This window comes from Phalangium opilio, unplaced genomic scaffold, assembly GCF_054372755.1.
Source record: "Phalangium opilio isolate 3A_F unplaced genomic scaffold, DU_Popi_V2 ptg000024l_1, whole genome shotgun sequence".
Taxonomy (NCBI): Eukaryota; Metazoa; Arthropoda; class Arachnida; order Opiliones; family Phalangiidae; genus Phalangium; species Phalangium opilio.
Window position 1 is genome coordinate 11,167,718 of NW_028324155.1, and position 18,793 is coordinate 11,186,510.

The 18,793-nt window shown below is 38.2% G+C and overlaps 6 non-coding genes and 63 pseudogenes across 6 annotated transcripts; 62 read left to right on the plus strand and 7 right to left on the minus strand.

Moving 5' to 3' along the window:
* Positions 1–873: 873 nt before the first annotated feature.
* On the minus strand, positions 874–992 carry LOC149692881 (5S ribosomal RNA; annotated as a pseudogene).
* A 347-nt stretch (positions 993–1,339) lies between these two features.
* On the minus strand, positions 1,340–1,442 carry LOC149692882 (5S ribosomal RNA; annotated as a pseudogene).
* A 365-nt stretch (positions 1,443–1,807) lies between these two features.
* LOC149692883 (5S ribosomal RNA) lies at positions 1,808–1,926 on the plus strand (annotated as a pseudogene).
* Positions 1,927–2,060: 134 nt separating this feature from the next.
* LOC149692884 (5S ribosomal RNA) lies at positions 2,061–2,179 on the plus strand (annotated as a pseudogene).
* A 135-nt stretch (positions 2,180–2,314) lies between these two features.
* Positions 2,315–2,417, plus strand: LOC149692885 (5S ribosomal RNA; annotated as a pseudogene).
* Positions 2,418–2,538: 121 nt separating this feature from the next.
* Positions 2,539–2,657, plus strand: LOC149692886 (5S ribosomal RNA; annotated as a pseudogene).
* A 134-nt stretch (positions 2,658–2,791) lies between these two features.
* Positions 2,792–2,894, plus strand: LOC149692887 (5S ribosomal RNA; annotated as a pseudogene).
* A 121-nt stretch (positions 2,895–3,015) lies between these two features.
* On the plus strand, positions 3,016–3,134 carry LOC149692888 (5S ribosomal RNA; annotated as a pseudogene).
* Positions 3,135–3,268: 134 nt separating this feature from the next.
* LOC149692889 (5S ribosomal RNA) lies at positions 3,269–3,371 on the plus strand (annotated as a pseudogene).
* Positions 3,372–3,492: 121 nt separating this feature from the next.
* On the plus strand, positions 3,493–3,611 carry LOC149692890 (5S ribosomal RNA; annotated as a pseudogene).
* A 134-nt stretch (positions 3,612–3,745) lies between these two features.
* On the plus strand, positions 3,746–3,848 carry LOC149692891 (5S ribosomal RNA; annotated as a pseudogene).
* Positions 3,849–3,969: 121 nt separating this feature from the next.
* On the plus strand, positions 3,970–4,088 carry LOC149692892 (5S ribosomal RNA; annotated as a pseudogene).
* A 272-nt stretch (positions 4,089–4,360) lies between these two features.
* On the minus strand, positions 4,361–4,479 carry LOC149692893 (5S ribosomal RNA; annotated as a pseudogene).
* Positions 4,480–4,600: 121 nt separating this feature from the next.
* Positions 4,601–4,719, minus strand: LOC149692894 (5S ribosomal RNA; annotated as a pseudogene).
* A 136-nt stretch (positions 4,720–4,855) lies between these two features.
* On the minus strand, positions 4,856–4,974 carry LOC149692895 (5S ribosomal RNA; annotated as a pseudogene).
* Positions 4,975–5,321: 347 nt separating this feature from the next.
* Positions 5,322–5,424, minus strand: LOC149692896 (5S ribosomal RNA; annotated as a pseudogene).
* A 602-nt stretch (positions 5,425–6,026) lies between these two features.
* Positions 6,027–6,145, minus strand: LOC149692897 (5S ribosomal RNA; annotated as a pseudogene).
* Positions 6,146–6,275: 130 nt separating this feature from the next.
* LOC149692898 (5S ribosomal RNA) lies at positions 6,276–6,395 on the plus strand (annotated as a pseudogene).
* A 136-nt stretch (positions 6,396–6,531) lies between these two features.
* LOC149692899 (5S ribosomal RNA) lies at positions 6,532–6,634 on the plus strand (annotated as a pseudogene).
* A 135-nt stretch (positions 6,635–6,769) lies between these two features.
* On the plus strand, positions 6,770–6,888 carry LOC149692900 (5S ribosomal RNA; annotated as a pseudogene).
* Positions 6,889–7,022: 134 nt separating this feature from the next.
* LOC149692901 (5S ribosomal RNA) lies at positions 7,023–7,125 on the plus strand (annotated as a pseudogene).
* A 136-nt stretch (positions 7,126–7,261) lies between these two features.
* Positions 7,262–7,364, plus strand: LOC149692902 (5S ribosomal RNA; annotated as a pseudogene).
* Positions 7,365–7,502: 138 nt separating this feature from the next.
* Positions 7,503–7,605, plus strand: LOC149692903 (5S ribosomal RNA; annotated as a pseudogene).
* Positions 7,606–7,727: 122 nt separating this feature from the next.
* On the plus strand, positions 7,728–7,846 carry LOC149692904 (5S ribosomal RNA; annotated as a pseudogene).
* A 137-nt stretch (positions 7,847–7,983) lies between these two features.
* Positions 7,984–8,086, plus strand: LOC149692905 (5S ribosomal RNA; annotated as a pseudogene).
* Positions 8,087–8,222: 136 nt separating this feature from the next.
* Positions 8,223–8,325, plus strand: LOC149692906 (5S ribosomal RNA; annotated as a pseudogene).
* A 121-nt stretch (positions 8,326–8,446) lies between these two features.
* Positions 8,447–8,565, plus strand: LOC149692907 (5S ribosomal RNA; annotated as a pseudogene).
* Positions 8,566–8,702: 137 nt separating this feature from the next.
* On the plus strand, positions 8,703–8,805 carry LOC149692908 (5S ribosomal RNA; annotated as a pseudogene).
* Positions 8,806–8,943: 138 nt separating this feature from the next.
* On the plus strand, positions 8,944–9,062 carry LOC149692909 (5S ribosomal RNA). The gene has a single exon (XR_016383247.1). It is a non-coding gene; the product is annotated as a 5S ribosomal RNA (ribosomal RNA).
* A 135-nt stretch (positions 9,063–9,197) lies between these two features.
* On the plus strand, positions 9,198–9,300 carry LOC149692910 (5S ribosomal RNA; annotated as a pseudogene).
* A 136-nt stretch (positions 9,301–9,436) lies between these two features.
* LOC149692911 (5S ribosomal RNA) lies at positions 9,437–9,539 on the plus strand (annotated as a pseudogene).
* Positions 9,540–9,660: 121 nt separating this feature from the next.
* Positions 9,661–9,779, plus strand: LOC149692912 (5S ribosomal RNA; annotated as a pseudogene).
* Positions 9,780–9,916: 137 nt separating this feature from the next.
* On the plus strand, positions 9,917–10,019 carry LOC149692913 (5S ribosomal RNA; annotated as a pseudogene).
* Positions 10,020–10,157: 138 nt separating this feature from the next.
* Positions 10,158–10,276, plus strand: LOC149692914 (5S ribosomal RNA). Its single transcript, XR_016383248.1, has one exon. It is a non-coding gene; the product is annotated as a 5S ribosomal RNA (ribosomal RNA).
* Positions 10,277–10,411: 135 nt separating this feature from the next.
* On the plus strand, positions 10,412–10,514 carry LOC149692915 (5S ribosomal RNA; annotated as a pseudogene).
* Positions 10,515–10,650: 136 nt separating this feature from the next.
* Positions 10,651–10,753, plus strand: LOC149692916 (5S ribosomal RNA; annotated as a pseudogene).
* Positions 10,754–10,874: 121 nt separating this feature from the next.
* On the plus strand, positions 10,875–10,993 carry LOC149692917 (5S ribosomal RNA; annotated as a pseudogene).
* A 137-nt stretch (positions 10,994–11,130) lies between these two features.
* Positions 11,131–11,233, plus strand: LOC149692918 (5S ribosomal RNA; annotated as a pseudogene).
* Positions 11,234–11,354: 121 nt separating this feature from the next.
* On the plus strand, positions 11,355–11,473 carry LOC149692919 (5S ribosomal RNA; annotated as a pseudogene).
* Positions 11,474–11,610: 137 nt separating this feature from the next.
* LOC149692920 (5S ribosomal RNA) lies at positions 11,611–11,713 on the plus strand (annotated as a pseudogene).
* A 138-nt stretch (positions 11,714–11,851) lies between these two features.
* LOC149692921 (5S ribosomal RNA) lies at positions 11,852–11,954 on the plus strand (annotated as a pseudogene).
* A 122-nt stretch (positions 11,955–12,076) lies between these two features.
* Positions 12,077–12,195, plus strand: LOC149692922 (5S ribosomal RNA; annotated as a pseudogene).
* Positions 12,196–12,330: 135 nt separating this feature from the next.
* On the plus strand, positions 12,331–12,433 carry LOC149692923 (5S ribosomal RNA; annotated as a pseudogene).
* A 122-nt stretch (positions 12,434–12,555) lies between these two features.
* LOC149692924 (5S ribosomal RNA) lies at positions 12,556–12,674 on the plus strand (annotated as a pseudogene).
* A 137-nt stretch (positions 12,675–12,811) lies between these two features.
* On the plus strand, positions 12,812–12,914 carry LOC149692925 (5S ribosomal RNA; annotated as a pseudogene).
* Positions 12,915–13,050: 136 nt separating this feature from the next.
* On the plus strand, positions 13,051–13,153 carry LOC149692926 (5S ribosomal RNA; annotated as a pseudogene).
* Positions 13,154–13,274: 121 nt separating this feature from the next.
* LOC149692927 (5S ribosomal RNA) lies at positions 13,275–13,393 on the plus strand (annotated as a pseudogene).
* Positions 13,394–13,530: 137 nt separating this feature from the next.
* LOC149692928 (5S ribosomal RNA) lies at positions 13,531–13,633 on the plus strand (annotated as a pseudogene).
* Positions 13,634–13,771: 138 nt separating this feature from the next.
* On the plus strand, positions 13,772–13,890 carry LOC149692929 (5S ribosomal RNA; annotated as a pseudogene).
* Positions 13,891–14,025: 135 nt separating this feature from the next.
* On the plus strand, positions 14,026–14,128 carry LOC149692930 (5S ribosomal RNA; annotated as a pseudogene).
* Positions 14,129–14,264: 136 nt separating this feature from the next.
* On the plus strand, positions 14,265–14,367 carry LOC149692931 (5S ribosomal RNA; annotated as a pseudogene).
* A 138-nt stretch (positions 14,368–14,505) lies between these two features.
* Positions 14,506–14,624, plus strand: LOC149692932 (5S ribosomal RNA). The gene has a single exon (XR_016383249.1). It is a non-coding gene; the product is annotated as a 5S ribosomal RNA (ribosomal RNA).
* Positions 14,625–14,759: 135 nt separating this feature from the next.
* Positions 14,760–14,862, plus strand: LOC149692933 (5S ribosomal RNA; annotated as a pseudogene).
* A 122-nt stretch (positions 14,863–14,984) lies between these two features.
* LOC149692934 (5S ribosomal RNA) lies at positions 14,985–15,103 on the plus strand (annotated as a pseudogene).
* A 134-nt stretch (positions 15,104–15,237) lies between these two features.
* Positions 15,238–15,340, plus strand: LOC149692935 (5S ribosomal RNA; annotated as a pseudogene).
* Positions 15,341–15,477: 137 nt separating this feature from the next.
* On the plus strand, positions 15,478–15,580 carry LOC149692936 (5S ribosomal RNA; annotated as a pseudogene).
* Positions 15,581–15,718: 138 nt separating this feature from the next.
* Positions 15,719–15,837, plus strand: LOC149692937 (5S ribosomal RNA). The gene has a single exon (XR_016383095.1). It is a non-coding gene; the product is annotated as a 5S ribosomal RNA (ribosomal RNA).
* Positions 15,838–15,975: 138 nt separating this feature from the next.
* On the plus strand, positions 15,976–16,094 carry LOC149692938 (5S ribosomal RNA). The gene has a single exon (XR_016383250.1). It is a non-coding gene; the product is annotated as a 5S ribosomal RNA (ribosomal RNA).
* Positions 16,095–16,229: 135 nt separating this feature from the next.
* LOC149692939 (5S ribosomal RNA) lies at positions 16,230–16,348 on the plus strand (annotated as a pseudogene).
* Positions 16,349–16,483: 135 nt separating this feature from the next.
* LOC149692940 (5S ribosomal RNA) lies at positions 16,484–16,586 on the plus strand (annotated as a pseudogene).
* A 138-nt stretch (positions 16,587–16,724) lies between these two features.
* Positions 16,725–16,843, plus strand: LOC149692941 (5S ribosomal RNA). The gene has a single exon (XR_016383225.1). It is a non-coding gene; the product is annotated as a 5S ribosomal RNA (ribosomal RNA).
* A 138-nt stretch (positions 16,844–16,981) lies between these two features.
* LOC149692942 (5S ribosomal RNA) lies at positions 16,982–17,084 on the plus strand (annotated as a pseudogene).
* Positions 17,085–17,205: 121 nt separating this feature from the next.
* LOC149692943 (5S ribosomal RNA) lies at positions 17,206–17,324 on the plus strand (annotated as a pseudogene).
* Positions 17,325–17,461: 137 nt separating this feature from the next.
* Positions 17,462–17,564, plus strand: LOC149692944 (5S ribosomal RNA; annotated as a pseudogene).
* Positions 17,565–17,702: 138 nt separating this feature from the next.
* LOC149692945 (5S ribosomal RNA) lies at positions 17,703–17,805 on the plus strand (annotated as a pseudogene).
* Positions 17,806–17,927: 122 nt separating this feature from the next.
* Positions 17,928–18,046, plus strand: LOC149692946 (5S ribosomal RNA; annotated as a pseudogene).
* Positions 18,047–18,181: 135 nt separating this feature from the next.
* On the plus strand, positions 18,182–18,284 carry LOC149692947 (5S ribosomal RNA; annotated as a pseudogene).
* A 137-nt stretch (positions 18,285–18,421) lies between these two features.
* LOC149692948 (5S ribosomal RNA) lies at positions 18,422–18,540 on the plus strand (annotated as a pseudogene).
* Positions 18,541–18,675: 135 nt separating this feature from the next.
* On the plus strand, positions 18,676–18,778 carry LOC149692949 (5S ribosomal RNA; annotated as a pseudogene).
* Positions 18,779–18,793: the final 15 nt, after the last annotated feature.

The window sequence follows — 18,793 nt, forward strand, 5'->3', positions numbered from 1 at the left end:
GATATTTTGGAAAAGACGGAAATTTATGGTTAGTCAGCTATATTTTGGAAAAGGCGGAAATTTATAGTTAGTCAGCGATATTTTGGAATAGGCGGAAATTTATGGTTAGTCAGCGATATTTTGGAAAAGGCGGAAATTTATGGTTAGTCAGCAATATTTTGGAAAAGGCGAAAATTTATGGTTATCAGCAGTATTTTGGAAAAGGCGGAAATTTATGGTTAGTCAGCGATATTTTGGAAAAGGAGGAAATTTATGGTTAGTCAGCGATATTTTGGAAAAGGCGGAAATTTATGGTTAGTCAGCGATATTTTGGAAAAGGCGGAAATTTATGGTTAGTCAGCGATATTTTGGAAAAGGCGGAAATTTATGGTTAGTCAGCGATATTTTGGAAAAGGCGAAAATTTATGGTTAGTCGGCAATTCATACTATTTTCTCCATCATTGGTTCCGCTTTTCCTCGTAGGGGGAATACTACTATTTTTACGACTATCCTACTAAAAAAATTTCCACTGTGGAAAACGACCTCTAAAATAGGAATGACCCCTGAAGGGTTCGTCTCCAAGGTGGGGATTTCGTTCCGTAAGCGGGGGATTTTGTCTCCAATTTGGGAGGGATTTTGTCTCCAGTTTGGGGGGATTTTGTCTGCAAATGGGGGGATTTTGTCTTATGCCCATTTGGACGGGGGGAAATTTTTGGGGGGATTATGTCCAGGGGGATTATGGGAGTCACCCGTTGCCGAGAGTGCTAGATAATAATTCGAATTTAAATTAAGTGAGACAAATTAACCATCATCTTTTTAAAGCAATAACAAAAAGAAAATATGTTTGCTTTTTTCATATCTATTGGAATTTAAAAGAGGAAAAAAAAGTGAAAAAGCCAACGGCACGCAGTGTTCCTAAGTGGTCTCCCTCTCAAGTACTGACTGCGCTCGACGCTTCTTAACTTCGGTGATCGGACGAGAACCGGTGTTTTCAGAGTGATATGGCCGTTGCCGAGAGTCCTCATTAATAATTTGAATTTAATTAACCTTCATCTTTATAAATCAATAACAAAAAGAAGATATGTTTCCTTTTTTCATATCTGATGGAATTTAAAAGAGGAAACATGAGTGAAAAAGCCAACGGCACGCAGAGTTTCCAAGTACTGACTGCGCTCAACGCTGCTTATTTTCGGTGATCGGACGAGAACCGGTGTATTCAGCTTGATATGGCCGTTGCCGAGAGTGCTATTTAATAATTTGAATTTAATTAACCTTCATCTTTATAAAACAATAACAAAAAGAAGATATGTTTGCTTTTTTCATATCTGACGGAATTTAAAAGAGGAAACAAAAGTGAAAAAGCCAACGGCACGCAGAGTTTCCAAGTACTGACTGCGCTCGACGCTGCTTAACTTCGGTGATCGGACGAGAACCTGTGTTTTCAGCGTGATATGGCCGTTGCCGAGAGTGCTAGATAATAATTCGAATTTAAATTAAGTGAGACAAATTAACCTTCATCTTTTTAAAACAATAACAAAAAGAAAATATGTTTGCTTTTTTCATATCTATTGGAATTTAAAAGAGGAAAAAAAGTGAAAAAGCCAACGGCACGCAGTGTTCCTAAGTGTACTCCCTCCCAAGTACTGACTGCGCTCGACGGTGCTTAACTTCGGTGATCGGACGAGAACCAGTGTCAATTTTTTTTTCGTCTTTTAAATTTTAATAGATATGAAAAAAGCAAACATGTTTTCTTTTTGTTATTGTTTTAAAATGATGAAGGTTAAATTGTCTCACTTAATTTAAATTCGAATTATTAACAATCACTCTCGGTAACGGCCATTTCACGCTGAAAACACCGGTTCTTATCCGATCACCGAAGTTAAGTAGCGTCGAGCGCATACAGTACTTGGGAGGGAGGCCACTTAGGAACACTGCGTGCTGTTGGCTTTTTCACTTTTTTTTCCTCTTTTAAATTTTAATAGATATGAAAAAAGCAAACATGTTTTCTTTTTGTTATTGTTTTAAAATGAAGGTTAATTTGTCTCACTTAATTTAAGTTCGAATTATTAAATAGCACTCTCGGCAACGGCCATATCACGCTGAAAACACTGGTTCTCGTCCAATCATTGAAGTTAAGCAGCGTCGAGCGCATACAGTACTTGGGAGAAAGACCACTTAGGAACACTGCGTGCCGTTGGCTTTTTCACTTTTTTTTCCTCTTTTAAATTTTAAAAGATATGAAAAAAGCAATCATGTTTTTTTTGTTATTGTTTTAAAATGATGAAGGTTAATTTGTCTCACTTAATTTAAATTAGAATTATTAACTAGCACTCTCGGCAACGGCCATATCACGCTGAAAACACCGGTTCTCGTCCGATCACCGAAGTTAAGCAGCGTCGAGCGCATACAGTACTTGGGAATACTGCGTGCCGTTTGCTTTTTCACTTTTGTTTCCTCTTTCAAATTCCACAATATATGAAAAAAGCAACATATCTTCTTTTTCTTATTGTTTTATAAAGATGAAGGTTAATTAAATTCAAATTATTAAATAGCACTCTCGGCAACGGCCATATCACGCTGAATACACCGGTTCTCGTCCGATAACCGAAGTTAAGCAGCGTCGAACGCAGTCACTACTTGGGAGGGAGGCCACTTAGGAACACTGCGTGCCGTTGGCTTTTTCACTTTTTTTTCCTCTTTTAAATTTTAAAAGATATGAAAAAAGCAATCATGTTTTTTTGTTATTGTTTTAAAATGATGAAGGTTCATTTGTCTCACTTAATTTAAATTAGAATTATTAACTAGCACTCTCGGCAGCGGCCATATCACGCTGAAAACACCGGTTCTCGTCCGATCACCGAAGTTAAGCAGCGTCGAGCGCATACAGTACTTGGGAATACTGCGTGCCGTTTGCTTTTTCACTTTTGTTTCCTCTTTCAAATTCCACCATATATGAAAAAAGCAACATATCTTCTTTTTCTTATTGTTTTATAAAGATGAAGGTTAATTAAATTCAAATTATTAAATAGCACTCTCGGCAACGGCCATATCACGCTGAATACACCGGTTCTCGTCCGATAACCGAAGTTAAGCAGCGTCGAATTCAGTCACTACTTGGGAGGGAGGCCACTTAGGAACACTGCGTGCCGTTGGCTTTTTCACTTTTTTTCCTCTTTTAAATTTTAAAAGATATGAAAAAAGCAATCATGTTTTTTTTGTTATTGTTTTAAAATGATGACGGTTAATTTGTCTCACTTAATTTAAATTAGAATTATTAACTAGCACTCTCGGCAACGGCCATATCACGCTGAAAACACCGGTTCTCGTCCGATCACCGAAGTAAAGCAGCGTCGAGCGCATACAGTACTTGGGAATACTGCGTGCCGTTTGCTTTTTCACTTTTGTTTCCTCTTTCAAATTCCACCATATATGAAAAAAGCAACATATCTTCTTTTTCTTATTGTTTTATAAAGATGAAGGTTAATTAAATTCAAATTATTAAATAGCACTCTCGGCAACGGCCATATCACGCTGAATACACCGGTTCTCGTCCGATAACCGAAGTTAAGCAGCGTCGAACGCAGTCACTACTTGGGAGGGAGGCCACTTAGGAACACTGCGTGCCGTTGGCTTTTTCACTTTTTTTTCCTCTTTTAAATTTTAAAAGATATGAAAAAAGCAATCATGTTTTTTTGTTATTGTTTTAAAATGATGAAGGTTAATTTGTCTCACTTAATTTAAATTAGAATTATTAACTAGCACTCTCGGCAACGGCCATATCACGCTGAAAACACCGGTTCTCGTCCGATCACCGAAGTAAAGCAGCGTCGAGCGCATACAGTACTTGGGAATACTGCGTGCCGTTTGCTTTTTCACTTTTGTTTCCTCTTTCAAATTCCACCATATATGAAAAAAGCAACATATCTTCTTTTTCTTATTGTTTTATAAAGATGAAGGTTAATTAAATTCAAATTATTAAATAGCACTCTCGGAAACGGCCCTATCACGCTGAATACACCGGTTCTCGTCCGATAACCGAAGTTAAGCAGCGTCGAACGCAGTCACTACTTGGGAGGGAGACCACTTAGGAACACTGCGTGCCGTTGGCTTTTTCAGTTTTTTTTCCTCTTTGAAATTTTAATAGATATGAAAAAAGCAAACATGTTTTCTTTTTGTTATTGTTTTAAAATGATGAAGGTTAATTTGTCTAACTTAATTTAAATTCGAACCGGTGTATTCAGCGTTATATGGCCGTTGCCGAGAGTGCTAGTTAATAATTTGAATTTAATTTACTTTCATCTTTATAAAACAATAACAAAAAGAAGATATGTTTGCTTTTTTCATATCTATTGGAATTTAAAAGAGGAAAAAAAAGTGAAAGAGCCAACCGCACGCAGTGCTCATAAGTGTTCTCCCTCCCAAGTACTGTATGCGCTCGACGATGCTTAACTTCGGTGAACGGACGAGAACCGGTGTTTTCAGCGTGATATGGCCGTTGCCGAGAGTGCTAGTTAATAATTTGAATTTAATTTACTTTCATCTTTATAAAACAATAAAAAAAGAAGATATGTTTGCTTTTTTCATATCTATTGGAATTTAAAAGAGGAAAAAAAAGTGAAAAAGCCAACGGCACGCAGTGTTCCTAAGTGGTCTCCCTCCCAAGTACTGTATGCTCTCGACGTTGCTTAACTTCGGTGATCGGACGAGAACCGGTGTTTTCAGCGTGATATGGCCGTTGCCGAGAGTGCTAGTTAATAATTCGAATTTAAATTAAGTGAGAAAAATTAACCTTCATCATTTTAAAACAATAACAAAAAGAAAACATGTTTGCTTTTTTCATATCTATTAAAAATTAAAAGAGGAAAAAAAGTAAAAAAGCCAACGGCACGCAGTGTTCCTAAGTGGTCTCCCTCCCAAGTACTAACTGCGCTCGACGCTGCTTAACTTCGGGTATCGGACGAGAACCGGTGTATTCAGCGTGATATGGCCGTTGCCGAGAGTGGTAGTTAATAATTTGAATTTAATTAACTTTCATCTTTATAAAACAATATCAAAAAGAAGATATGTTTGCTTTTTTCATATCTGGTGGAATTTGAAAGAGGAAACAAAAGTGAAAAAGCAAACGGCACGCAGTATTCCCAAGTACTGTATGAGCTCGACGCTGCTTAACTTCGGTGATCGGACGAGAACCGGTGTTTTCAGCGTGATATGGCCGTTGCCGAGAGTGCTATTTAATAATTTGAATTTAATTAACCTTCATCTTTATAAAACAATAACAAAAAGAAGATATGTTTGCTTTTTTCATATCTGATGGAATTTTAAAGAGGAAATAAAATAGAAAAAGCCAACGGCACGCAGAGTTTCCAAGTACTGACTGCGCTCGACGCTGCTTAACTTCGGTGATCGGACGAGAACCGGTGTCTTCAGCGTGATATGGCCGTTGCCGAGAGTGCTAGATAATAATTCGAATTTAAATTAAGTGAGACAAATTAACCATCATCTTTTTAAAACAATAACAAAAAGAAAATTATGTTTGGTTTTTTCATATCTGGTGGAATTTAAAAGAGGAAACAAAAAGGAAAAAGCCAACGGCACGCAGTGTTCCCAAGTACTGACTGCGCTCGACGCTGCTTAACTTCGGTGATTGGACGAGAACCGGTTTTTTCAGCGTGATATGGCCGTTTCCCAGAGTGCTATTTAATAATTTGAATTTAATTAACCTTCATCTTTATAAAACAATAACAAAAAGAAGATATTTTTGCTTTTTTCATATCTATTGGAATTTAAAAGTGGAAAAAAAGTGAAAAAGCCAACGGTACGCAGTGTTCCCAAGTGTTCTGCCTCTCAAGTACTGACTGCGCTCGACGGTGCTTAACTTCGCTGATAGGACTAGAACCGGTGTTTTCAGCGTGATATGGCCGTTGCCGAGAGTGCTAGTTAATAATTTGAATTTAATTTACTTTCATCTTTATAAAACAATAAAAAAAGAAGATATGTTTGCTTTTTTCATATCTATTGGAATTTAAAAGAGGAAAAAAAAGTGAAAAAGCCAACGGCACGCAGCGTTCCTTAGTGGTCTCCCTCCCAAGTACTGACTGCGCTCGACGCTGCTTAACTTCTATGATCGGACGAGAACCGGTGTTTTCAGCGTGATAATGCCGTTGCCGAGAGTGCTAGTTAATAATTCGAATTTAAATTAAGTGAGACAAATTAACCTTCATCATTTTAAAACAATAACAAAAAGAAATCATGTTTGTCTCACTTAATTTAAATACGAATTATTATCTAGCACTCTCGGCAAGGGCCATATCACGCTGAATACACCGGTTCTCGTCCGATCACCGAAGTTAAGCAGCGTCGAGCGCAGTCAGTACTTGGGAGGGAGACCACTTAGGAACACTGCGTGGCGTTGGCTTTTTCACTTTTTTTTCCTCTTTTAAATTCCAATAGATATGAAAAAAGCAAACTTATTTTCTTTTTGTTATTGTTTTAAAAAGATGAAGGTCAATTTGTCTCACTTAATTTAAATTCGAATTATTATCTAGCACTCTCAGCAACGGCCATATCACGCTGAAAACACCGGTTCTCGTCCGATCACCGAAGTTAAGCAGCGTCGAGCGCAGTCAGTACTTGGGAACACTGCGTGCCGTTGGCTTTTTCCTTTTTGTTTCCTCTTTTAAATTCCACCAGATATGAAAAAACCAAACATAATTTTCTTTTTGTTATAGTTTTAAAAACATGGTTAATTTGTCTCACTTAATTTAAATTCGAATTATTAACTAGCACTCTCGGAAACGGCCATATCACGCTGAAAACACCGGTTCTCGCCCGATCACCGAAGTTAAGCAGCGTCGAGCGCAGTCAGTACTTGGGAGGGAGACCACTTAGGAAAACTGCGTGCCGTTGGCTTTTTCACTTTTTTTTCCTCTTTAAAATTCCAATAGATATGAAAAAAGCAAACTTATTTTCTTTTTGTTATTGTTTTAAAAAGATGGTCAATTTGTCTCACTTAATTTAAATTCGAATTATTATCTAGCACTCTCAGCAACGGCCATATCACGCTGAAAACACCGGTTCTCGTCCGATCACCGAAGTTAAGCAGCGTCGAGCGCAGTCAGTACTTGGGAACACTGCGTGCCGTTGGCTTTTTCACTTTTTTTTTCACTTTTAAATTCCAATAGATATGAAAAAAGCAAACTTATTTTCTTTTTGTTATTGTTTGAAAAGATGAAGGTTAATTTGTCTCACTTAATTTAAATTCGAATTATTAACTAGCACTCTCGGCAACGGCCATATCACGCTGAAAAAAGCGGTTCTCCTCCGATCACCGAAGTTAAGCAGCGTCGAGCGCAGTCAGTACTTGGGAACACTGCGTGCCGTTGGCTTTTTCCTTTTTGTTTCCTCTTTTAAATTCCACCAGATATGAAAAAACCAAACATAATTTTCTTTTTGTTATTGTTTTAAAAAGATGAAGGTTAATTTGTCTCACTTAATTTAAATTCGAATTATTAACTAGCACTCTCGGCAACGGCCATATCACGCTGAAAACACCGGTTCTCGTCCGATCGCCGAAGTTAAGCAGCGTCGAGCGCAGTCAGTACTTGGGAACACTGCGTGCCGTTGGCTTTTTCCTTTTTGTGTCCTCTTTTAAATTCCAATAGATATGAAAAAAGCAAACATATCTTCTTTTTGTTATTGTTTTATAAAGATGAACGTTAATTAAATTCAAATTATTAACTAGCACTCGCGGCAACGGCCATATCACGCTGAATACACCGGTTCTCGTCCGATCACCGAAGTTAAGCTGCGTCGAGCGCAGTCAGTACTTTGGAGGGAGACCACTTAGGAACACTGCGTGCCGCTGGCTTTTTCACTTTTTTTTCCTCTTTTAAATTCCAATAGATATGAAAAAAGCAAACTTATTTTCATTTAGTTATTGTTTTAAAAAGTCGAAGGTCAATTTGTCTCACTTAATTTAAATTCGAATTATTATCTAGCACTCTCAGCAACGGCCATATCACGCTGAAAACACCGGTTCTCGTCCGATCACCGAAGTTAAGCAGCGTCGAGCGCAGTCAGTACTTGGGAACACTGCGTGCCGTTGGCTTTTTCACTTTTTTTTTCACTTTTAAATTCCAATAGATATGAAAAAAGCAAACTTATTTTCTTTTTGTTATTGTTTGAAAAGATGAAGGTTAATTTGTCTCACTTAATTTAAATTAGAATTATTAACTAGCACTCTCGGCAACGGCCATATCACGCTGAAAAAAGCGGTTCTCCTCCGATCACCGAAGTTAAGCAGCGTCGAGCGCAGTCAGTACTTGGGAACACTGCGTGCCGTTGGCTTTTTCCTTTTTGTTTCCTCTTTTAAATTCCACCAGATATGAAAAAACAAACATATCTTCTTTTTGTTATTGTTTTATAAAGATGAACGTTAATTAAATTCAAATTATTAACTAACACTCTCGGCAACGGCCATATCACGCTGAATACACCGGTTCTCGTCCGATCACCGAAGTTAAGCAGCGTCGAGCGCAGTCAGTACTTGGGAGGGAAACCACTTAAGAACACTGCGTGGAGTTGGCTTTTTCACTTTTTTTTCCTCTTTTAAATTCCAATAGATATGAAAAAAGCAAACTTATTTTCTTTTTGTTATTGTTTTAAAAAGATGAAGGTCAATTTGTCTCACTTAATTTAAATTCGAATTATTATCTAGCACTCTCAGCAACGGCCATATCACGCTGAAAACACCGGTTCTCGTCCGATCACCGAAGTTAAGCAGCGTCGAGCGCAGTCAGTACTTGGGAACACTGCGTGCCGTTGGCTTTTTCCTTTTTGTTTCCTCTTTTAAATTCCACCAGATATGAAAAAACCAAACATAATTTTCTTTTTGATATTGTTTTAAAAAGATGAAGGTTAATTTGTCTCACTTAATTTAAATTCAAATTATTAACTAGCACTCTCGGCAACGGCCATATCACGCTGAAAACACCGGTTCTCGCCCGATCACCGAAGTTAAGCAGCGTCGAGCGCAGTCAGTACTTGGGAGGGAGACCACTTAGGAAAACTGCGTGCCGTTGGCTTTTTCACTTTTTTTTTCCTCTTTAAAATTCCAATAGATATGAAAAAAGCAAACTTATTTTCTTTTTGTTATTGTTTTAAAAAGATGGTCAATTTGTCTCATTTAATTTAAATTCGAATTATTATCTAGCACTCTCAGCAACGGCCATATCACGCTGAAAACACCGGTTCTCGTCCGATCACCGAAGTTAAGCAGCGTCGAGCGCAGTCAGTACTTGGGAACACTGCGTGCCGTTGGCTTTTTCACTTTTTTTTTCACTTTTAAATTCCAATAGATATGAAAAAAGCAAACTTATTTTCTTTTTGTTATTGTTTGAAAAGATGAAGGTTAATTTGTCTCACTTAATTTAAATTAGAATTATTAACTAGCACTCTCGGCAACGGCCATATCACGCTGAAAAAAGCGGTTCTCCTCCGATCACCGAAGTTAAGCAGCGTCGAGCGCAGTCAGTACTTGGGAACACTGCGTGCCGTTGGCTTTTTCCTTTTTGTTTCCTCTTTTAAATTCCACCAGATATGAAAAAACAAACATATCTTCTTTTTGTTATTGTTTTATAAAGATGAACGTTAATTAAATTCAAATTATTAACTAACACTCTCGGCAACGGCCATATCACGCTGAATACACCGGTTCTCGTCCGATCACCGAAGTTAAGCAGCGTCGAGCGCAGTCAGTACTTGGGAGGGAAACCACTTAAGAACACTGCGTGGAGTTGGCTTTTTCACTTTTTTTTCCTCTTTTAAATTCCAATAGATATGAAAAAAGCAAACTTATTTTCTTTTTGTTATTGTTTTAAAAAGATGAAGGTCAATTTGTCTCACTTAATTTAAATTCGAATTATTATCTAGCACTCTCAGCAACGGCCATATCACGCTGAAAACACCGGTTCTCGTCCGATCACCGAAGTTAAGCAGCGTCGAGCGCAGTCAGTACTTGGGAACACTGCGTGCCGTTGGCTTTTTCCTTTTTGTTTCCTCTTTTAAATTCCACCAGATATGAAAAAACCAAACATAATTTTCTTTTTGATATTGTTTTAAAAAGATGAAGGTTAATTTGTCTCACTTAATTTAAATTCAAATTATTAACTAGCACTCTCGGCAACGGCCATATCACGCTGAAAACACCGGTTCTCGCCCGATCACCGAAGTTAAGCAGCGTCGAGCGCAGTCAGTACTTGGGAGGGAGACCACTTAGGAAAACTGCGTGCCGTTGGCTTTTTCACTTTTTTTTTCCTCTTTAAAATTCCAATAGATATGAAAAAAGCAAACTTATTTTCTTTTTGTTATTGTTTTAAAAAGATGGTCAATTTGTCTCATTTAATTTAAATTCGAATTATTATCTAGCACTCTCAGCAACGGCCATATCACGCTGAAAACACCGGTTCTCGTCCGATCACCGAAGTTAAGCAGCGTCGAGCGCAGTCAGTACTTGGGAACACTGCGTGCCGTTGGCTTTTTCACTTTTTTTTTCACTTTTAAATTCCAATAGATATGAAAAAAGCAAACTTATTTTCTTTTTGTTATTGTTTGAAAAGATGAAGGTTAATTTGTCTCACTTAATTTAAATTCGAATTATTAACTAGCACTCTCGGCAACGGCCATATCACGCTGAAAAAAGCGGTTCTCCTCCGATCACCGAAGTTAAGCAGCGTCGAGCGCAGTCAGTACTTGGGAACACTGCGTGCCGTTGGCTTTTTCCTTTTTGTTTCCTCTTTTAAATTCCACCAGATATGAAAAAACAAACATATCTTCTTTTTGTTATTGTTTTATAAAGATGAACGTTAATTAAATTAAAATGATTAACTAATACTCTCGGCAACGGCCATATCACGCTGAATACACCGGTTCTCGTCCGATCACCGAAGTTAAGCAGCGTCGAGCGCAGTCAGTACTTGGGAGGGAGACCACTTAGGAACACTGCGTGGCGTTGGCTTTTTCACTTTTTTTTCCTCTTTTAAATTCCAATAGATATGAAAAAAGCAAACTTATTTTCTTTTTGTTATTGTTTTAAAAAGATGAAGGTCAATTTGTCTCACTTAATTTAAATTCGAATTATTAACTAGCACTCTCGGCAACGGCCATATCACGCTGAAAAAAGCGGTTCTCCTCCGATCACCGAAGTTAAGCAGCGTCGAGCGCAGTCAGTACTTGGGAACACTGCGTGCCGTTGGCTTTTTCCTTTTTGTTTCCTCTTTTAAATTCCACCAGATATGAAAAAACAAACATATCTTCTTTTTGTTATTGTTTTATAAAGATGAACGTTAATTAAATTCAAATTATTAACTAACACTCTCGGCAACGGCCATATCACGCTGAATACACCGGTTCTCGTCCGATCACCGAAGTTAAGCAGCGTCGAGCGCAGTCAGTACTTGGGAGGGAAACCACTTAAGAACACTGCGTGGAGTTGGCTTTTTCACTTTTTTTTCCTCTTTTAAATTCCAATAGATATGAAAAAAGCAAACTTATTTTCTTTTTGTTATTGTTTTAAAAAGATGAAGGTCAATTTGTCTCACTTAATTTAAATTCGAATTATTATCTAGCACTCTCAGCAACGGCCATATCACGCTGAAAACACCGGTTCTCGTCCGATCAACGAAGTTAAGCAGCGTCGAGCGCAGTCAGTACTTGGGAACACTGCGTGCCGTTGGCTTTTTCCTTTTTGTTTCCTCTTTTAAATTCCACCAGATATGAAAAAACCAAACATAATTTTCTTTTTGTTATTGTTTTAAAAAGATGAAGGTTAATTTGTCTCACTTAATTTAAATTCGAATTATTAACTAGCACTCTCGGCAACGGCCATATCACGCTGAAAACACCGGTTCTCGTCCGATCGCCGAAGTTAAGCAGCGTCGAGCGCAGTCAGTACTTGGGAACACTGCGTGCCGTTGGCTTTTTCCTTTTTGTTTCCTCTTTTAAATTCCACCAGATATGAAAAAAGCAAACATATCTTCTTTTTGTTATTGTTTTATAAAGATGAACGTTAATTAAATTCAAATTATTAACTAGCACTCTCGGCAACGACCATATCACGCTGAATACACCGGTTCTCGTCCGATCAACGAAGTTAAGCAGCGTCGAGCGCAGTCAGTAATTGGGAGGGAGACCACTTAGGAACACTGCGTGCCGTTGGGTTTTTCACTTTTTTTTTCCTCTTTTAAATTCCAATAGATATCATAAAAGCAAACTTATTTTCTTTTTGTTATTGTTTTAAAAAGATGGTCAATTTGTCTCACTTAATTTAAATTCGAATTATTATCTAGCACTCTCAGCAACGGCCATATCACGCTGAAAACACCGGTTCTCGTCCGATCGCCGAAGTTAAGCAGCGTCGAGCGCAGTCAGTACTTGGGAACACTGCGTGCCGTTGGCTTTTTCCTTTTTGTTTCCTCTTTTAAATTCCAATAGATATGAAAAAAGCAAACATATCTTCTTTTTGTTATTGTTTTATAAAGACGAACGTTAATTAAATTCAAATTATTAACTAGCACTCGCGGCAACGGCCATATCACGCTGAATACACCGGTTCTCGTCCGATCACCGAAGTTAAGCTGCGTCGAGCGCAGTCAGTACTTTGGAGGGAGACCACTTAGGAACACTGCGTGCCGCTGGCTTTTTCACTTTTTTTTCCTCTTTTAAATTCCAATAGATATGAAAAAAGCAAACTTATTTTCTTTTAGTTATTGTTTTAAAAAGTCGAAGGTCAATTTGTCTCACTTAATTTAAATTCGAATTATTATCTAGCACTCTCAGCAACGGCCATATCACGCTGAAAACACCGGTTCTCGTCCGATCACCGAAGTTAAGCAGCGTCGAGCGCAGTCAGTACTTGGGAACACTGCGTGCCGTTGGCTTTTTCACTTTTTTTTTCACTTTTAAATTCCAATAGATATGAAAAAAGCAAACTTATTTTCTTTTTGTTATTGTTTGAAAAGATGAAGGTTAATTTGTCTCACTTAATTGAAATTCGAATTAATAACTAGCACTCTCGGCAACGGCCATATCACGCTGAAAAAAGCGGTTCTCCTCCGATCACCGAAGTTAAGCAGCGTCGAGCGCAGTCAGTACTTGGGAACACTGCGTGCCGTTGGCTTTTTCCTTTTTGTTTGCTCTTTTAAATTCCACCAGATATGAAAAAACAAACATATCTTCTTTTTGTTATTGTTTTATAAAGATGAACGTTAATTAAATTCAAATTATTAACTAACACTCTCGGCAACGGCCATATCACGCTGAATACACCGGTTCTCGTCCGATCACCGAAGTTAAGCAGCGTCGAGCGCAGTCAGTACTTGGGAGGGAGACCACTTAGGAACACTGCGTGGCGTTGGCTTTTTCACTTTTTTTTCCTCTTTTAAATTCCAATAGATATGAAAAAAGCAAACTTATTTTCTTTTTGTTATTGTTTTAAAAAGATGAAGGTCAATTTGTCTCACTTAATTTAAATTCGAATTATTATCTAGCACTCTCAGCAACGGCCATATCACGCTGAAAACACCGGTTCTCGTCCGATCACCGAAGTTAAGCAGCGTCGAGCGCAGTCAGTACTTGGGAACACTGCGTGCCGTTGGCTTTTTCCTTTTTGTTTCCTCTTTTAAATTCCACCAGATATGAAAAAACCAAACATAATTTTCTTTTTGTTATTGTTTTAAAAAGATGAAGGTTAATTTGTCTCACTTAATTTAAATTCAAATTATTAACTAGCACTCTCGGCAACGGCCATATCACGCTGAAAACACCGGTTCTCGCCCGATCACCGACGTTAAGCAGCGTCGAGCGCAGTCAGTACTTGGGAGGGAGACCACTTAGGAAAACTGCGTGCCGTTGGCTTTTTCACTTTTTTTTTCCTCTTTAAAATTCCAATAGATATGAAAAAAGCAAACTTATTTTCTTTTTGTTATTGTTTTAAAAAGATGGTCAATTTGTCTCACTTAATTTAAATTCGAATTATTATCTAGCACTCTCAGCAACGGCCATATCACGCTGAAAACACCGGTTCTCGTCCGATCACCGAAGTTAAGCAGCGTCGAGCGCAGTCAGTACTTGGGAACACTGCGTGCCGTTGGCTTTTTCACTTTTTTTTTCACTTTTAAATTCCAATAGATATGAAAAAAGCAAACTTATTTTCTTTTTGTTATTGTTTGAAAAGATGAAGGTTAATTTGTCTCACTTAATTTAAATTCGAATTATTAACTAGCACTCTTGGCAACGGCCATATCACGCTGAAAAAAGCGGTTCTCCTCCGATCACCGAAGTTAAGCAGCGTCGAGCGCAGTCAGTACTTGGGAACACTGCGTGCCGTTGGCTTTTTCCTTTTTGTTTCCTCTTTTAAATTCCACCAGATATGAAAAAACCAAACATAATTTTCTTTTTGTTATTGTTTTAAAAAGATGAAGGTTAATTTGTCTCACTTAATTTAAATTCAAATTATTAACTAGCACTCTCGGCAACGGCCATATCACGCTGAAAACACCGGTTCTCGCCCGATCACCGAAGTTAAGCAGCGTCGAGCGCAGTCAGTACTTGGGAGGGAGACCACTTAGGAAAACTGCGTGCCGTTGGCTTTTTCACTTTTTTTTTCCTCTTTAAAATTCCAATAGATATGAAAAAAGCAAACTTATTTTCTTTTTGTTATTGTTTTAAAAAGATGGTCAATTTGTCTCACTTAATTTAAATTCGAATTATTATCTAGCACTCTCAGCAACGGCCATATCACGCTGAAAACACCGGTTCTCGTCCGATCACCGAAGTTAAGCAGCGTCGAGCGCAGTCAGTACTTGGGAACACTGCGTGCCGTTGGCTTTTTCCTTTTTGTTTCCTCTTTTAAATTCCACCAGATATGAAAAAAGCAAACATATCTTCTTTTTGTTATTGTTTTATAAAGATGAACGTTAATTAAATTCAAATTATTAACTAGCACTCTCGGCAACGGCCATATCACGCTGAATACACCGGTTCTCGTCCGATCAACGAAGTTAAGCAGCGTCGAGCGCAGTCAGTAATTGGGAGGGAGACCACTTAGGAACACTGCGTGCCGTTGGCTTTTTCACTTTTTTTTCCTCTTTTAAATTCCAATAGATATCAAAAAAGCAAACTTATTTTCTTTTTGTTATTGTTTTAAAAAGATGGTCAATTTGTCTCACTTAATTTAAATTCGAATTATTATCTAGCACTCTCAGCAACGGCCATATCACGCTGAAAACACCGGTTCTCGTCCGATCACCGAAGTTAAGCAGCGACGAGCGCAGTCAGTATTTGGGAACACTGCGTGCCGTTGGCTTTTTCACTTTTTTTTTCACTTTTAAATTCCAATAGATATGAAAAAAGCAAACTTATTTTCTTTTTGTTATTGTTTTAAAAAGTCGAAGGTCAATTTGTCTCACTTAATTTAAATTCGAATTATTATCTAGCACTCTCAGCAACGGCCATATCACGCCGAAAACACCGGTTCTCGTCCGATCACCGAAGTTAAGCAGCGTCGAGCGCAGTCAGTACTTGGGAACACTGCGTGCCGTTGGCTTTTTCCTTTTTGTTTCCTCTTTTAAATTCCACCAGATATGAAAAAACCAAACATAATTTTCTTTTTGTTATTGTTTGAAAAATATGAAGGTTAATTTGTCTCACTTAATTTAAATTCGAATTATTAACTAGCACTCTCGGCAACGGCCATATCACGCTGAATACACCGGTTCTCGTCCGATCACCGAAGTTAAGCAGCGTCGAGCGCAGTCAGTACTTGGGAGGGAGACCACTTAGGAACACTGCGTGCCGTTGGCTTTTTCGTTTTTGTTTCCTCTTTTAAATTCCACCAGATATGAAAAAACCAAACATAATTTTCTTTTTGTTATTGTTTTAAAAAGATGAAGGTTAATTTGTCTCACTTAATTTAAATTCGAATTATTTACTAGCACTCTCGGCAACGGCCATATCACGCTGAAAACACCGGTTCTCGCCCGATCACCGAAGTTAAGCAGCGTCGAGCGCAGTCAGTACTTGGGAGGGAGACCACTTAGGAAAACTGCGTGCCGTTGGCTTTTTCACTTTTTTTTTCCTCTTTAAAATTCCAATAGATATGAAAAAAGCAAACTTATTTTCTTTTTGTTCTTGTTTTAAAAAGATGGTCAATTTGTCTCACTTAATTTAAATTCGAATTATTATCTAGCACTCTCAGCAACGGCCATATCACGCTGAAAACACCGGTTCTCGTCCGATCACCGAAGTTAAGCAGCGTCGAGCGCAGTCAGTAATTGGGAGGGAGACCACTTAGGAACACTGCGTGCCGTTGGCTTTTTCACTTTTTTTTTCCTCTTTTAAATTCCAATAGATATCAAAAAAGCAAACTTATTTTCTTTTTGTTATTGTTTTAAAAAGATGGTCAATTTGTCTCACTTAATTTAAATTCGAATTATTATCTGGCACTCTCAGCAACGGCCATATCACGCCGAAAACACCGGTTCTCGTCCGATCACCGAAGTTAAGCAGCGTCGAGCGCAGTCAGTACTTGGGAACACTGCGTGCCGTTGGCTTTTTCCTTTTTGTTTCCTCTTTTAAATTCCACCAGATATGAAAAAACCAAACATAATTTTCTTTTTGTTATTGTTTGAAAAAGATGAAGGTTAATTTGTCTCACTTAATTTAAATTCGAATTATTAACTAGCACTCTCGGCAACGGCCATATCACGCTGAATACACCGGTTCTCGTCCGATCACCGACGTTAAGCAGCGTCGAGCGCAGTCAGTACTTGGGAGGGAGACCACTTAGGAACACTGCGTGCCGTTGGCTTTTTCCTTTTTGTTTCCTCTTTTAAATTCCACCAGATATGAAAAAACCAAACATAATTTTCTTTTTGTTATTGTTTTAAAAAGATGAAGGTTAATTTGTCTCACTTAATTTAAATTCGAATTATTAACTAGCACTCTCGGCAACGGCCATATCACGCTGAAAACACCGGTTCTCGCCCGATCACCGAAGTTAAGCAGCGTCGAGCGCAGTCAGTACTTGGGAACACTGCGTGCCGTTGGCTTTTTCCTTTTTGTTTCCTCTTTTAAATTCCACCAGATATGAAAAAACAAACATATCTTCTTTTTGTTATTGTTTTATAAAGATGAACGTTAATTAAATTCAAATTATTAACTAACACTCTCGGCAACGGCCATATCACGCTGAATACACCGGTTCTCGTCCGATCACCGAAGTTAAGCAGCGTCGAGCGCAGTCAGTACTTGGGAGGGAGACCACTTAGGAACACTGCGTGGCGTTGGCTTTTTCACTTTTTTTTCCTCTTTTAAATTCCAATAGATATGAAAAAAGCAAACTTATTTTCTTTTTGTTATTGTTTTAAAAAGATGAAGGTCAATTTGTCTCACTTAGTTTAAATTCGAATTATTATCTAGCACTCTCAGCAACGGCCATATCACGCTGAAAACACCGGTTCTCGTCCGATCACCGAAGTTAAGCAGCGTCGAGCGCAGTCAGTACTTGGGAACACTGCGTGCCGTTGGCTTTTTCCTTTTTGTTTCCTCTTTTAAATTCCACCAGATATGAAAAAACCAAACATAATTTTCTTTTTGTTATTGTTTTAAAAAGATGAAGGTTAATTTGTCTCACTTAATTTAAATTCGAATTATTAACTAGCACTCTCGGCAACGGCCATATCACGCTGAAAACACCGGTTCTCGTCCGATCGCCGAAGTTAAGCAGCGTCGAGCGCAGTCAGTACTTGGGAACACTGCGTGCCGTTGGCTTTTTCCTTTTTGTTTCCTCTTTTAAATTCCACCAGATATGAAAAAAGCAAACATATCTTCATTTTGTTATTGTTTTATAAAGATGAACGTTAATTAAATTCAAATTATTAACTAGCACTCTCGGCAACGGCCATATCACGCTGAATACACCGGTTCTCGTCCGATCAACGAAGTTAAGCAGCGTCGAGCGCAGTCAGTAATTGGGAGGGAGACCACTTAGGAACACTGCGTGCCGTTGGCTTTTTCACTTTTTTTTTCCTCTTTTAAATTCCAATAGATATCAAAAAAGCAAACTTATTTTCTTTTTGTTATTGTTTTAAAAAGATGGTCAATTTGTCTCACTTAATTTAAATTCGAATTATTATCTAGCACTCTCAGCAACGGCCATATCACGCTGAAAACACCGGTTCTCGTCCGATCACCGAAGTTAAGCAGCGTCGAGCGCAGTCAGTACTTGGGAACACTGCGTGCCGTTGGCTTTTTCACTTTTTTTTCACTTTTAAATTCCACCAGATATGAAAAAACCAAACATAATTTTCTTTTTGTTATTGTTTTAAAAAGAGGAAGGTTAATTTGTCTCACTTAATTTAAATTCGAATTATTAACTAGCACTCGCGGCAACGGCCATATCACGCTGAATACACCGGTTCTCGTCCGACCACCGAAGTTAAGCTGCGTCGAGCGCAGTCAGTACTTTGGAGGGAGACCACTTAGGAACACTGCGTGCCGCTGGCTTTTTCACTTTTTTTTTCCTCTTTTAAATTCCAATAGATATCAAAAAAGCAAACTTATTTTCTTTTTGTTATTGTTTTAAAAAGATGGTCAATTTGTCTCACTTAATTTAAATTCGAATTATTATCTAGCACTCTCAGCAACGGCCATATCACGCTGAAAACACCGGTTCTCGTCCGATCACCGAAGTTAAGCAGCGTCGAGCGCAGTCAGTACTTGGGAACACTGCGTGCCGTTGGCTTTTTCACTTTTTTTT